Genomic DNA, 12,483 nt, shown 5'->3' on the forward strand with positions numbered 1-12,483 from the left:
AAGTCCTCATGAGGGAGTTCCATGTGTGGAAAAAACTCTTGGAGGAAGAGACACTCACACCCTCCCTGGGAACCTAAGAACTGTTGCACAATCCAAAGTTTTTCTGGTCCCCTGTGCTGCTTTTTGTTAGTCAACAACCAGCACACTTTTTTTTTTTTTGGATCCAGTCATGGGGCCTGAACTCTGGGCCTGGGCGCTGTCCTTCAGCTCTTCAGCTCAAGGCTAGCACTCTACCACTTGAGCCACAGTGCCACTTCTGGCTTTTTTCTTTTTGCTTATGTGGTGCTGAGGAATCGAACCCAGGGCTTCAGACATGCAAAGCAAGCGCTCTACCACTGAGCCACCTTCCCAGCCCAACAACCAGCACACTTTAAGGAAGCTGCCCTGAGCAGCTGGTCCACAGTAAGAAATGGGGGGGGGGGGCTATGAAAGGAAGACACATTGTTGGAGAGTTCCTGGGTCAGTCTGTACCCCTGTGCCAGGTGTTTGTTTTCTAGAGAAAGTCCCGGAGGGCGGGACTACAGGCATGCCTCACCACTTTCGTCAGTTAGAATCATTTGAGGAGAGTTTAACTAAAGGGGGATCTGAGAAAGTGTGGGCAGACTGGGGAACCACAGAAGGCCTGCAGTGGGTCAGGCTGCGTGGTCCTACCTTGGCTGACCGGGCTGGGCCATGGGGCGCCCGGCCCACCCACTGTGTGTGGGGTGCAGATGCAGGAAAGCCTTCTTCTTGTGGTGGTGGTAGGGAGAAGAAACACCTGAAAGGTTTCTCCACGCCAACCTGTTGAGTTCCACGATCCCATGCCTGTCCATGACTCCACGGAGAAGAGAGGCTCAGTTCACACCAAACAAAGGTCTTAGATGGAGGCGGTCCATCACTGCCCGGCCCAGGCGAAGCGCCCCCCCGGCCACCCTGCCCTGGCCACGGTGCCCAGAGGGAACAGGGGCGGCTCAGCCACACCTGGCCGACTGATTCGCACCAAACCGCTCTAATTAGCACGTGGCGGCGCGCTATGATTAAGCGTCCACAGGAAGCCTGCCAGATGCCATTAATTATGGATGTGATCTTAAAATTATTCACTTGGAATGTTTTCTCCCTCGATGGGCCTCTTTCATTTCCCACTTTTTTTTTTTTTTTTGTCACATCCAGGAATAGATGCAATTAAACCGTAAAAAAAAAAAAAGTGGAAGTTTGTTATGGGAAAAGAAAGGTAAACTGAACATTCATCCCTTTAATCTTTTTTTCTTTAGTCCTAAATTAGTGAAATTGGTGGATGACCGGGAAGCAGCCGGAGAGGAGGAGAGGACAGCCCTCTCTTCCCCGTCTCTTCTTCCTTCCGGTCTCGGGGGGTGGGGGTGGGGGATGCTTTCCGTAAGGCCACATTCTGCTGGGAAGCGGGCATCTGTCGCTTTCTTAGTGTGTTCCCCAGAAGTGGATCAGGGCTGAGGATTCACTGAGAGCCATGTGTTTAAGAAGCTGGAAAGGGCTGGGGAACAGGGTGGCAGGCCCCAGCCTCTGCCTGATCCCGTGGGGCTCTGGGCATGGATTACAGGCAGCCACTGTAAGGCTCTGGGGCTGGGCAGTCTGGTTGGGTACCAGTCAGTGGAGTGACCACAGCCGAAGTGAGTAAACTCCCAGCCACCTCCCCTGCCCCCCACCTCCCGATCCAAGGGTGGACAAAGCAGCTCCAGGAAAGGAATGAGCAGGTCCTAGGGCTGGTGTGAGGCCAGAGGGAGGAGGTAGGGAGCTGCAGATCCTGGGGTTCAATATGGTACCCACACCTATCAAAGGACTCCTTGGGGCTCCCGCACAGACCCAGTAGCAGCCACCAAAGAGAGGAGGGGCTGGTGGCTCAGGCCAGTCACCCTTGCTACTCAGGAGGCTGAGATCTGAGGATGGTGGTTCAAAACCAGCCTGGGCAGGAAAAGCCTATGAAACTCTCCTCTCCAATTAACCGGCACAAGTAAAAGGCTGGAGGTGTGGCTCAAGGGATAGAGCACAAGAGCACAAGGCCCTGAGTTAAAACCCTGGTACCAGGATGTGTGTGCACGTGCGCGCACACACACACACACACACACACACACACACACACACACACACACACAATCAAACAAAGCCAATCTCCTATCTCTTTGTTAATTTGAGCCTTGAAATAAGACCCTGGGATGATTAAAAAATTCCCATTTTACAAATCAGGAAAACTGAGGCTTCATTCCTGCAGTATTTGCAATAGCCAAGTTTTGGAAACAGCCCAGATGCCCCACAATAGACAGATCCAAAAAAAATGTGTTACCTATACACAATGGAATTATACACAGCCATTAGAAAGAGTAATATTATGTCATTTGCAGGGAAATGAATGGACCTAGAACAAATTACGTTAAGTGAGCCATGCCAAACTCAGACACACAAATGACACATGTTTTCTCTCATGTGCGGAAGCTAGATCTAAAGTCCTGGGCCACATTAAAGTATACAGGTCTCCAGGCAATCACACACAGTGAGACCAGAGGAGGAGGCTCTTGGGAGAGGAACACAAAGACCCAATACCTATGTGCATCTATCATACAAAACAATATTGAAATGAACCCACGAAATGGACACAAGAGGTTTTTTTTCCCCTTCTTTGCTGTTTTTGTTTTCTTTCCTTGTTGTCTTGTTTGTTCATTTATCCGTCTTTGGGACGGGAAGGGGTGGGGGTTACCAAAATGGAGGGGCAAAGGGTAAGCAAATGCAGCAATGCTACTCACTAGACACTATGTGGAAAATGAACTCTACCACTTGTGGGTGGGGACAGGAGGGAAAATCTGGGGAGAGAGCGAGGGAAGGGGTGACAGAAAGAAATATACTCTTTACCTGCCTTATGTCACTGTAACCCCCTGTATACATATATAACAATTAAAAAACACAAACATAAAAGGAAAACAGAGGCTCAGAAACGCAATAGGAAAGACTTCGACTTGCCCTGGTTGATCAGATAGGGTAGGTCAAGCCCGACGCGCTTGCGTGCTAGGCTGGACCCAGAAGTCCGAGAGACGGCAGCCATGAGTCTCAGAGCGATCCTGAGAAAGGGCAACACACCTGATCCAATCCTTTGTGTCCGTGGTCTCAAAGAATGCGTCCACGGACCCAGAGGGAAAAGCCAAACGGCAAAGATTTCATGAAGGAAAAGATTGGCAGAGTTCCTGTTAGGTCCAGGCAGTCCTAAAGGAGGGCACAGCATGGGGTGTACCGCACAAACGGTTAGTTGAAAAGGTGTCTCTAGAAGAGACCAGCAAAAACCCTGGAGATCCTTGGACTGAGCAGGGCTGGGGGGGCGTGGGGGGCCACATCCACCCCCAGACCCCGTCATTCAGCACCTCCTCGCAGAGTCCCGTCTGGGGTCCCGTCTGTCCACTGGTGGCATGCAAACTTTCCAGGGAAGATTGCGCCCCCTGGTGTGATGTGTGTGTGGGGGGGGGGGTCCCTGGCTTGTGTTACTACTGCTCAAGGCCACATGAGGCGATACCTGGTTGCCGACATCCGGGACTGTGCAAGGCCTTGATGGGGGACGCAGAACCTCTCTTGGGGGAGGGCTCTTTCCCTGTTCTCATGAAAGTCACTTGTTACGCAGCAGCAGCTGACGTCTACAGGAAGACAGAGGGCTGTCCGCGGCGTGGCTCAGGTGGACCTTGTTGGCCGCACCAACCGCTCCTGTCATCACACAGTCACCAGAAGAGCAACTGAAACAATGAGCTGCTTGACTCACCCTTCAAAGGATGTGGGAGCCATATTCCATAGCTGAGGGCAAGACACCTTCAGAATCTTCCTCCTCTTCCTTCTGGAAAATTCCAGCCATGCGTCTCAGCCCACCCGGCTCTGTACATCCCCCCCCCCCATGCTTGTTGGTGGCACCTGCCCCCATACCCTTGCCTCTTCTGCTCCCCAAGACCAACAGGGAGGACGGAGGAACACCCCAGTATCTGGGGGGGAGGGCTATGGAAGAACAGAACCCCCAGACTCCTCCCTGGGAAGTCTGCACCGTGTGGCTCCACAGCGGGGCAGCTGCAGCCCTGGACGTGTCTGGCTTCTTCTGAAACTTAGACTTGAAGCCCCATGGTGAGGTATCACGAGGGAAGAAGTTCATCTGACCCGTGCCCTGAGCCGCCCGGAGACATGGCCACCTGTCTTCAGTTTGTGGGAATTTATGAGGAAGGCACCTTGGGGGGGGGGGGGATACTAGACCCACTGAGTCTCACACCAGGGGTGGCAGACGGAGGGAGGGGGACCCTGATCTTGAGCCAGCCCCTCCACCTCCCTGGTTCATCTGGAGGCAGGCCAAAGGAAGAAGGCCCGGCAGGTGGCGGTGGCCGTGGTGGTGGGTGAATCTGAGCCTTGGGGAAAATGAAGGTGGAGAGGTTTGGGAGAATGGCCAGGGCAGGTATTGGAGGGGGCGGGATTGGGGGCGGGATCACCAGGATCTCTTCCCCATGGAACGAAGGAACGTGTCCATTTCTGTTCCAAGGAGAGATCCCAAGAGCCGGCCCAGCTCCTTCCCATCCACTCCCAGACATGGCGCCTCCAGATCTCCTCCACGCAGCTGTCTGAGAAAGAGAAGATGCCAGGAGGGGCTGGGGAAAAACTTGCCAGGCCCAAGACTTGCCGGGAGAGAGGAGGAGGCCAGGTCAGGAGGGTCCCCTTCCCTGTATTCATTCATTCTCTCCAGCTGACATCTCATTTTCTCAAAGACAACCCATGGCACCTGGCTCTCTGCCCTCGCGATTCACCGTCTCCCTCCTTCCCTCCCCACCCCCCACCCCCAAAATAACAAGGGGATTAGAGCCGCTGCAGAGCCTTCTAGTCTTTGGGGGGTAAACAAACCCCTCCCTCTGCTCTTCCCCCACCAACTTAATTGTAGGCCCTCCCTATAATTGCAAGGCTGAGAAAGGGAGAGGAGCTCCTCCCTCCCCCCATCGCCCTCCCCCCATCGCCCTCCCCCCCATCGCCCTCCCCCAGGCCCACACCACCCCACAAGGCTCCCTACTCAGATCAGAGGAGCTAGCTTTCCTCCCGCGCACACTCTACTCTTCATGCTTCATTTATTCATTCATTCAACATTTATTGGCGGCGCACATGCTGGCTTCGGCTGCGGTACTGTGGTGGGAGTCAGAGCTAGGGGCAGCTGCACGTGACCTGAAAAGCATCGTTGGCAGGCAGAGCTGAGCCAGCCCCGACAGCCAGGTCCGAGCTGCCTGTGCGTGGGGTGATCGGGGAGAAAGCAACATCCATGATGTCAGCTTAGAAACTGGTTAGTTGAGCAGATACGATGTGCTGAGGATTTCATAAGGGGTTGGCAGGAGGCAGCCTATGCTCCGACCTTCAAACCTCAGGGTTGCAGGAGGTGGGGGTGGGGGAACCCCAGTATTCCAAGAGGCACTGGAAACACATGGGCTGTGTGTCACACGCCCCTGTCCTCACAACGCGGCCGTTCTAGTGGGAGGGGGAGAAGGATAATGAAGGAATGTGTGTCAATGTGTATATAGTGTTTCTATGCATGTGGATGGCTTTGGGGGAAAGGAAAACAAAATGAATAGAGACTGCAGGGGGAGGGGAGGCTGCTGATAGAAACGAGGTAGAATTTATCTGCAATAGATGGCAGGTGTGGGGAGGGGTGAGGGAGTAACTACCCGTGCAAAGGCCCTGGGGTAGAAATGTGCTGCCTGTGACAGGGTCACTAATGGAGGGGAGGGGCTGGTTGCCAAACCATCAGGAATTCTTCCAGCAGCCCCAGGTTCAAAGCAGTCATTCCTCAACATTTGGGTTCGGGAAACATGTAACTGATTAGTTCATAAAAAGGGGAAGGGGATACATATTCAAAGCCCGCCCGCCCTGATTGTGTGGCTGCGCGGTACCTGTGGTCTTCGGTTGGCGTGTTTGATGTCAGGGTTAGGTGACTGGGTTGGACACCAGCCTGCCTGCCGGATGGTGGCATTTGCACTGGGGGCTCCAGGAGCATCAGAGATGCCTGGGCCACTCAGGAATAGACACTATGATGCCAGGAGGGACCACGAGGCTGCGCCAGGCGGAGAAATCAGCCATTGCCAGGGTTCTGAGGGCGGAGGAGAATGGCGTGGGGTTTGCAGGGACCCCCCTCCCCCTCCCCCACCCCCACCCCGTGTGTAGCTTGGTGGCTTTCTTCCCCTCCTCACCAGCCCCGGAGAGGCCCACCTTTGCGGTGCTGCTAAGTGGTAGCCTGGCAAACACAATCGATCTTCAGTGTGGTGGAGAAATGATGTCGGCCCCAGCGCACACAAACTTGGAATCAGATGTGCGAGAGGAATAAACGGTGAGTCCAGGAGCCTGGCTCCATGCAGCCAGCCTGGGGCTCAGCATTCCCTCCCCCACACCCCACACCCATGTGTCTCCAGCCAGACTGGGTGACAGGGACCCATAGAGGTGGCAGGGATGGCTGCAAAGGACAGGCTGGGCCTGCCCTGTCATCACTGGGAATCTGCTGTCCTGGTCACTCTGGGGGGATTAATGAAACACTGCATATGTACAAGTCACCGTGCTGTTATCCAACATCCTGTGTGAGCGCGTCGATGTGGTAAATTCCCCTAGAATGACAAATTGCTTCTTCTGAATTTTGAGCAGAGACCACCTGCTTTGTAGAGCCAGGGTGGGGGGACAGGGGGAGATCCATGTCTCCAGATAAGCATGTTCACCTGCTTTTATCTGCTACTGTGTGACCTGACCGCCGGCATGTGGGGGTCGCTTCCTGTCATTGTAACGCTGCGTGTAAAGAGATGCAAAATGCAGGAAGGTCTGGTGGACATTTCCATTGAAGCTGCTAGCAGTCATTCTTCCTAGGGAAAAAAAAAAAAAAATACTCCCGGACAAGATGATAGAAAGCTTTTGGTTTGCTTAGAATCTTAAAGAGAAGACGGCTGTTCAAAGAAGCTCTGGGACTCCCGGTTTCCCTGGAAGGTTCTGGAGGTTTGGAGGCTGGTAAGGGCTCAGACTCATCTGTGAGGAACCGCCAGCGCTGCTGGTGTGGGAAAGCCACATTTCACAGATGGATGGACTCGGATGTACGCGTGTTTGAGAATCCCAGGGGAACCACAGGAGCGGGCACGTGTGATTCGGAGTGGACCAATGGTGAAAATACAAGGTGCGTGCATGTGTGTGTACGTATGTGTGATGGCAGAGTATGAAGCCTAGGGAGGGAGGTGAGCCTTTTGCATTTTGCACATGCAATTATTAAGGGTTGCTGCTTGTAGATGCAAGAGACCATGAATCTTCCCAAAATAATAAACTATGTCTTCCTCCCTCCCTCCCTTCCTCTGTTTGCTCCCCCCCTCTCTCTCTCATTCTCTCTTACCTCTCATCATCCACTCTGATCTACTCTCTTAACATTGAGCACTTTTCCTCTTTATCAGGAAGGAGTGGAGCCTAAGAAGTTAGCACCTGCTTCCCAGAAGCCTTTGCAAAAGCCAAAAAGGTTTTTAAAGGCAGTTGGAAGGACGGTCGCTACAGTCCTCAGACCCCAAGGCTGTGGGGCCAGGCTCTCAGAATCCCAAATCTGGACTGTCCCATGAGCACCTGGATGACCTCGGGCAAGCTCAGTAACTTCCCTGCATCCTGGGAGGCGGAGCCCCTGTACCCACCGCACAAGGTGATTGGCCATCCTATCCTATCCATCATGCATGACATAATCCCCCAGCCAATTCAGGGCAGGTCGTTATTTGGAGGGCAGGGGTTTGGGCTGGGTCATCCCTGCTGCAGGCAGAGGGTCCCCGAGGGCTCTGTACCCGGCACTCCGCTGGATACCTTTGGGATGATCACTCAAAGGTGGCCTCTCTCTCTCTCTACAATGACAGTCCCAGCCTTTTTTCCTTGTTATTCTTGTTTGGGTGGGAACTGAATTCAGGGCCTCATGCTGGCCAAGGCAACAATTTTAGCCCTTGAGTCACACCCCCGGCCCTTTTGTGTTGTAGTTTGCCTCAGAGAGAGTCCTGCAGATACACTTCACCTGGATTAGTCTCCGGCAAAACATCTGACCCCCAAGCAGGCTGGATTCTAGACGTGAACCTCGGTGATGCTCAGCTTGAGAGAGGGGTTCCCTCACCTTGACCCAGGCTGCCCTTCACTGTGATCCTCCTCAGGGCACATCCCCAGTGGCTGGGATTATAGCATGTGTCACCTTGCCCCTTATCATTTTTTTTTTTTTTACGTTGTATACAGGCCTCTCAAGAGAGCAATGCCCAGAGATGGAGGTAGAAATGGCTGGTCTCTAAACGCCTGCTCCAGAAACAAGCTCAGGTCTGTCTATCCCATTCTGTGATGAGAGAAAGCATAAGGCCTGGAGTGAAGCCTGGTAGAGCAGCCCTCCTCCCTCCCGTGAGGACTGCAGAGAGGCGCCAGCTGCTCTTACAGGTGCTATGCTGACATGCAGGCCGGACCAGCTGACGGCCTGAGAAGCAGCCTTGGGGAAGGGGGTCCCAGGTCGGTGGCAAAGTCCCTCACACCCCTCATCTTTGTGAATTGCTCACAGATCTCGCCCCAGCCAAGAGATGGGAAGAACATATAACCGACTCCTGCCATCCACCATGTTCACCCCTCCCAGGCTGTCCCAGGAATAAGAGGGACAGGGGAGCTTGGTGCTCAGCATGGGGGCGGGGAAGGGGTCAGTATCCTGGGCTCACAGACCCCAAATGTACAGATAAGCAGGGACTAAGCGACGGTGCCAGACCGCCCGCCCAGGCTCCCCTCGCCTAAGTAGAAAGAGCCATTTCGACATCTTAGAGCAGAAAATGGAGTTTTTTCTTTTCCTGGATGTTGTGATTTGACTGGGAGTTAGCAAAGCAGCCACAGAATCCTAAGTGTCTACTTCAAAAATAAAATAAACAATCAAGCCTCGGTCTAGATCTGGCACAGGGCTTCCCAGCTCGCCCTGTGGAGGGACGTAAAGGGCTTGCATGTGTGAGCGCCCGCCTGCACATGAAGCCGGCTTCACCATCCTCTGGTAATGTTCTGGAGGTGTCACGCGGTCTATCCATCCCAGTTAACAGTTCCGGTCTTTTAGCCACTTCCATGGGGAAGAGCCGCAGGGGACAAGCCGAACACTTAGCTGAGAAAACCTAGGAAGCAGGACGCGCCTCCGGGCAGGTGCATGCCAGTTACAGACTTAAGAATTGCAACTTCACAGAAAAGCTTCAGGCATGGCTTGATCCAGGCATTTCTGTTTCTCCGTCATGTCCTTTGACTCTGATTTACTTCCATATGTTCTTCTGGCTACTCTCCCCTCCCCACTATGAGAGTGACTAGGGTATAGTGACTAGGTACAAGTGCGTACACACACACACACGTGCACACAGTTTTTCTCTTAGATGTTTATACAAAAGAGAAAGCATCCCACAAACAGCTCATAGCTCATAGCTCTGCGGCCCAAAGTCTCCCGCCTCTCCGCACCAAGGCAGAAACAGAGCCTGGCTGCAGAGAGGATGTGCTTTGCTGTCTGGAGCAGAAAGACTTCGAATCTTTCATGAGCCAGCCTCTTAGCTGTGCAAGCCACCCAGAGCAGTTGGTGACCTAGATTGGGGTAAAGCAGTGTGTCTAGGGTTTCCAGGAGAAGAATCGAGCAGTGGGGGTGGGGGGGAAAGGGGGTGGGAGGACTCCATGAGGCTCCTAGACAGCCCTCACCTCCCCTGCCCTCCCCACAGGGAGCTGGGCCTCCCAGCAGAGGGCGACCAGCCTCTGCCCTGCGTCACCTCCCAGGGAAGGGGAAGCAGCAGTGATGTTTCTCTGATCTGCTCTCCCAGCATCCATCGGGTGGTGTGTGGGTTCAGTTCAAGGGCACAGCAATTTATTCACCTGGATGCAGAATTCCCCGGCACCTGTGATCACAGGGAGGCAGGCTCAGGCAGTAACCACGCCAGCTCATGGCTGGAGCCCTCACCCGAGCCAGGCGCTATTCTCACCCTTGACCTGGATTCATTTATTCCACACAACTACCCGCCCTGGAGGCAGGTGTAGACCTAGGCCTAATTGACAGAGGATGGACACGTGGACAGAGCCTGCTGGGTAGCTGGACAGCTGGAACTCAGTGCGAGGCCCACGGTGTGGGCAGGTCCTTGTTTCCATTGGCAGACGCTGAGCAGGGGGAGGCGGAGGTGCCCTGCGGGTGCCGCGCCGACACCTCCTCCTCCTCCTCCTCCTCCTCCTCCTCCTCCTCCTCCTCCCCTTCCCCTTCCCTCCTGCATCTGAACAGTGAATTCCTCCCTGAATTTTATTGTCTCTGTGGCCATTCCTGCAGCTAGCTAATGAGCCAGGACCCAAACTTTGGTGGACATTGAGCCAATGCTAGGATGGGCTAGTCTAGGTCTACAGTCACTACTGTGTGTCCTTGGGTAAGTCATTTATTTATGCATGCATGCACTCATTCATGCATTTATTGCTGGATGTCAAGCCCGCTCTAATAAACCCTGAGAATAACCCTGCAAGGATGGAGGACCATAATGGCTCCAGGAGGAATTGATCAAAGATGGATTCCCTCATTCCCCCTGGGGTACAGAGATACCAGTGTTTCCAGGGGCTTCTCTACATTGGAAAGAGATTGGACTCGAGGATTTCCATCAAGTCAGCCTTGGGTCACAGAGTCCACTCCAAGACTAGGACCAGGATATGTTCCCTCTCCCAGAGAGTGAATGGGACCATGTGAGTGCAGACATGGGCCCCATAGCCCCAGCCAGCTCCCTCCCTGAGCTGCCTTCTCCAGGCCGAGAGTCAGGTAAGCAGGGCAGGAAACATTCATTAAGCAACAGAAATCCATCCATTTATGCAGGCATCCTAGAGAACTCAGCACAGTCATGTTAAAAGCCACTCACCCGAGAATACCTTCAGTCCTTTCCTCACCCAGCCAAGCTCCTACCTGTAACCTTGAAGAGGTCCCTTATCTTGCTGCCAGGGAAATCTATGCTCAATTAAACAAGCCGATTTCCTCTTGCACTTTTCACTTTCGCTGTCTTAAATAAGCTCCGGCCGGACCTGCAGGAGGAGACACAGGACTCTCGCCTGTGTTTTTCATCAGACTAAACATTGTTTCCCCACGGCATACACTTCAGGGCTTATTAAATCAACAAAACCTCAGTGCTCCCCAAATGAACTCCCGATGATGCGATAATAGCAATTACCTTGGAGAATTCCAATTGGTGCAAATCACCAGGAAATGTCAACAGCAGCAAGCATCCAGGCTAAAACAGCCCCACAGATAATTTGATGGTTTATCACCCCAGAAGGTAAAAACGCCAATAGGGCTGAGTGGCCCATGGAAAACTGTTGACAATAGAAAATAGTTTTCCTCACCTCAGCCAGAGCAAGTCCCTGGTAACGTTGAGCATCTCTGTGCGGTAGACTCTTCCTCTCCCTCTAGCCATCTGTAGCTTGGATAAAGGAAAACAGAGGTGGCCTTGCTATCCGCAGGGTCTGTACCCAAAGATTCAACCAGGCCTCAGATAGAAAATATCTGAGAACAAAACAAAAAACACCTTGCATCTGAACAGAGAATGCACAGGTTTGTATTCTCTTGTCATTATTCCCCAAACAACTATTTGTTTGTGGAGAATAAAGCCAGTGAGAGTCCATGTTCAAGGCAAAACAATTGACTCCAGATAACATTTACTAAGGAGCTTGCTTATTCAATGACTTCTCAGCCTATCAAAAAGTTCATGTGGGCTAGGCGCTGGTGGCTCATGCCTGTCATCCTAGCCACTCAGGAGGCTGAGATCTAAGGATTAAGGTTCAAAGCCAGCCCAGGCAGGAAAGTCCTGTGGGGCTTTTATCCCTAATGAACCATCAGAAAACCCGAAGTGGCGCTGTGGCTTAAAGTGGAAGAGTGCTAGCCTTGAGTGAAAAAGCTTGGGGGCAGCATCTAGGCCCCGAGTTCAAGCCCCACAATCGACCAAAAAAAAAAAATTCATGCTCCTGGAAGCACCCTAGACAAACAGGAGAGGCAACTGGAACTTGAGAAGGGACCAGCTGGCACAAGAGAAGGTGGACCGCAGTGAAATGAGTGAGAAGAAAGGACTTGCCGGTAGGCACACACACACAGGAAGCACATACCCAGGAAGGAAAGCCTTCCTGCCACAAGAGAAGAAGTGAGGTGCAGACACCCAACACCCCCTTCTGAGACGCAATCAACCCTAGAGGTTCATATAGTAAAACTGCCCAATAGAAAACAACGCAACTTAGCCGACATCTGGGAAGACGGTACATGCTCTAGCACTCAGCCAGTGAGGGACTGGGGAGAGGAGCTCTAGCACTCAGCCAGTGAGGGACTGGGGAGAGGAACCTGAACACTGCAGGATACATTGTGCTGGCTGCTCCTTCCTGCTAGATAGCCTGGCAAGGCCATTGGTAGCCATCGAGTCTCGCTTTCTTGTACTTTGTGTCTCGAAGAGTCCATTCTTGGAGCTTGGATGGATGAGTGGGTTGCTCCCATGTTGC

General features: G+C 53.0%; 1 long non-coding RNA gene across 2 annotated transcripts; it reads right to left on the bottom strand.

The window, feature by feature from the left end:
• Positions 1–9,400: 9,400 nt before the first annotated feature.
• LOC122101602 lies at positions 9,401–11,761 on the bottom strand. 2 transcript variants are annotated; one of them, XR_006146392.1, is made up of 3 exons: positions 11,344–11,761; positions 10,910–11,025; positions 9,401–9,875 (listed from the first exon to the last, which is right to left on the bottom strand). It is a non-coding gene; the product is annotated as an uncharacterized LOC122101602 (long non-coding RNA). The 2 variants fall into 2 exon arrangements; XR_006146391.1 differs by having other exon boundaries at positions 10,866–11,025.
• Between the last annotated feature and the right edge of the window lie 722 nt (positions 11,762–12,483).

The sequence above is a fragment of the Dipodomys spectabilis genome, unplaced genomic scaffold, assembly GCF_019054845.1.
Source record: "Dipodomys spectabilis isolate Male_0828 unplaced genomic scaffold, ASM1905484v1 ptg000669l, whole genome shotgun sequence".
In the NCBI taxonomy this organism is placed as follows: Eukaryota; Metazoa; Chordata; class Mammalia; order Rodentia; family Heteromyidae; genus Dipodomys; species Dipodomys spectabilis.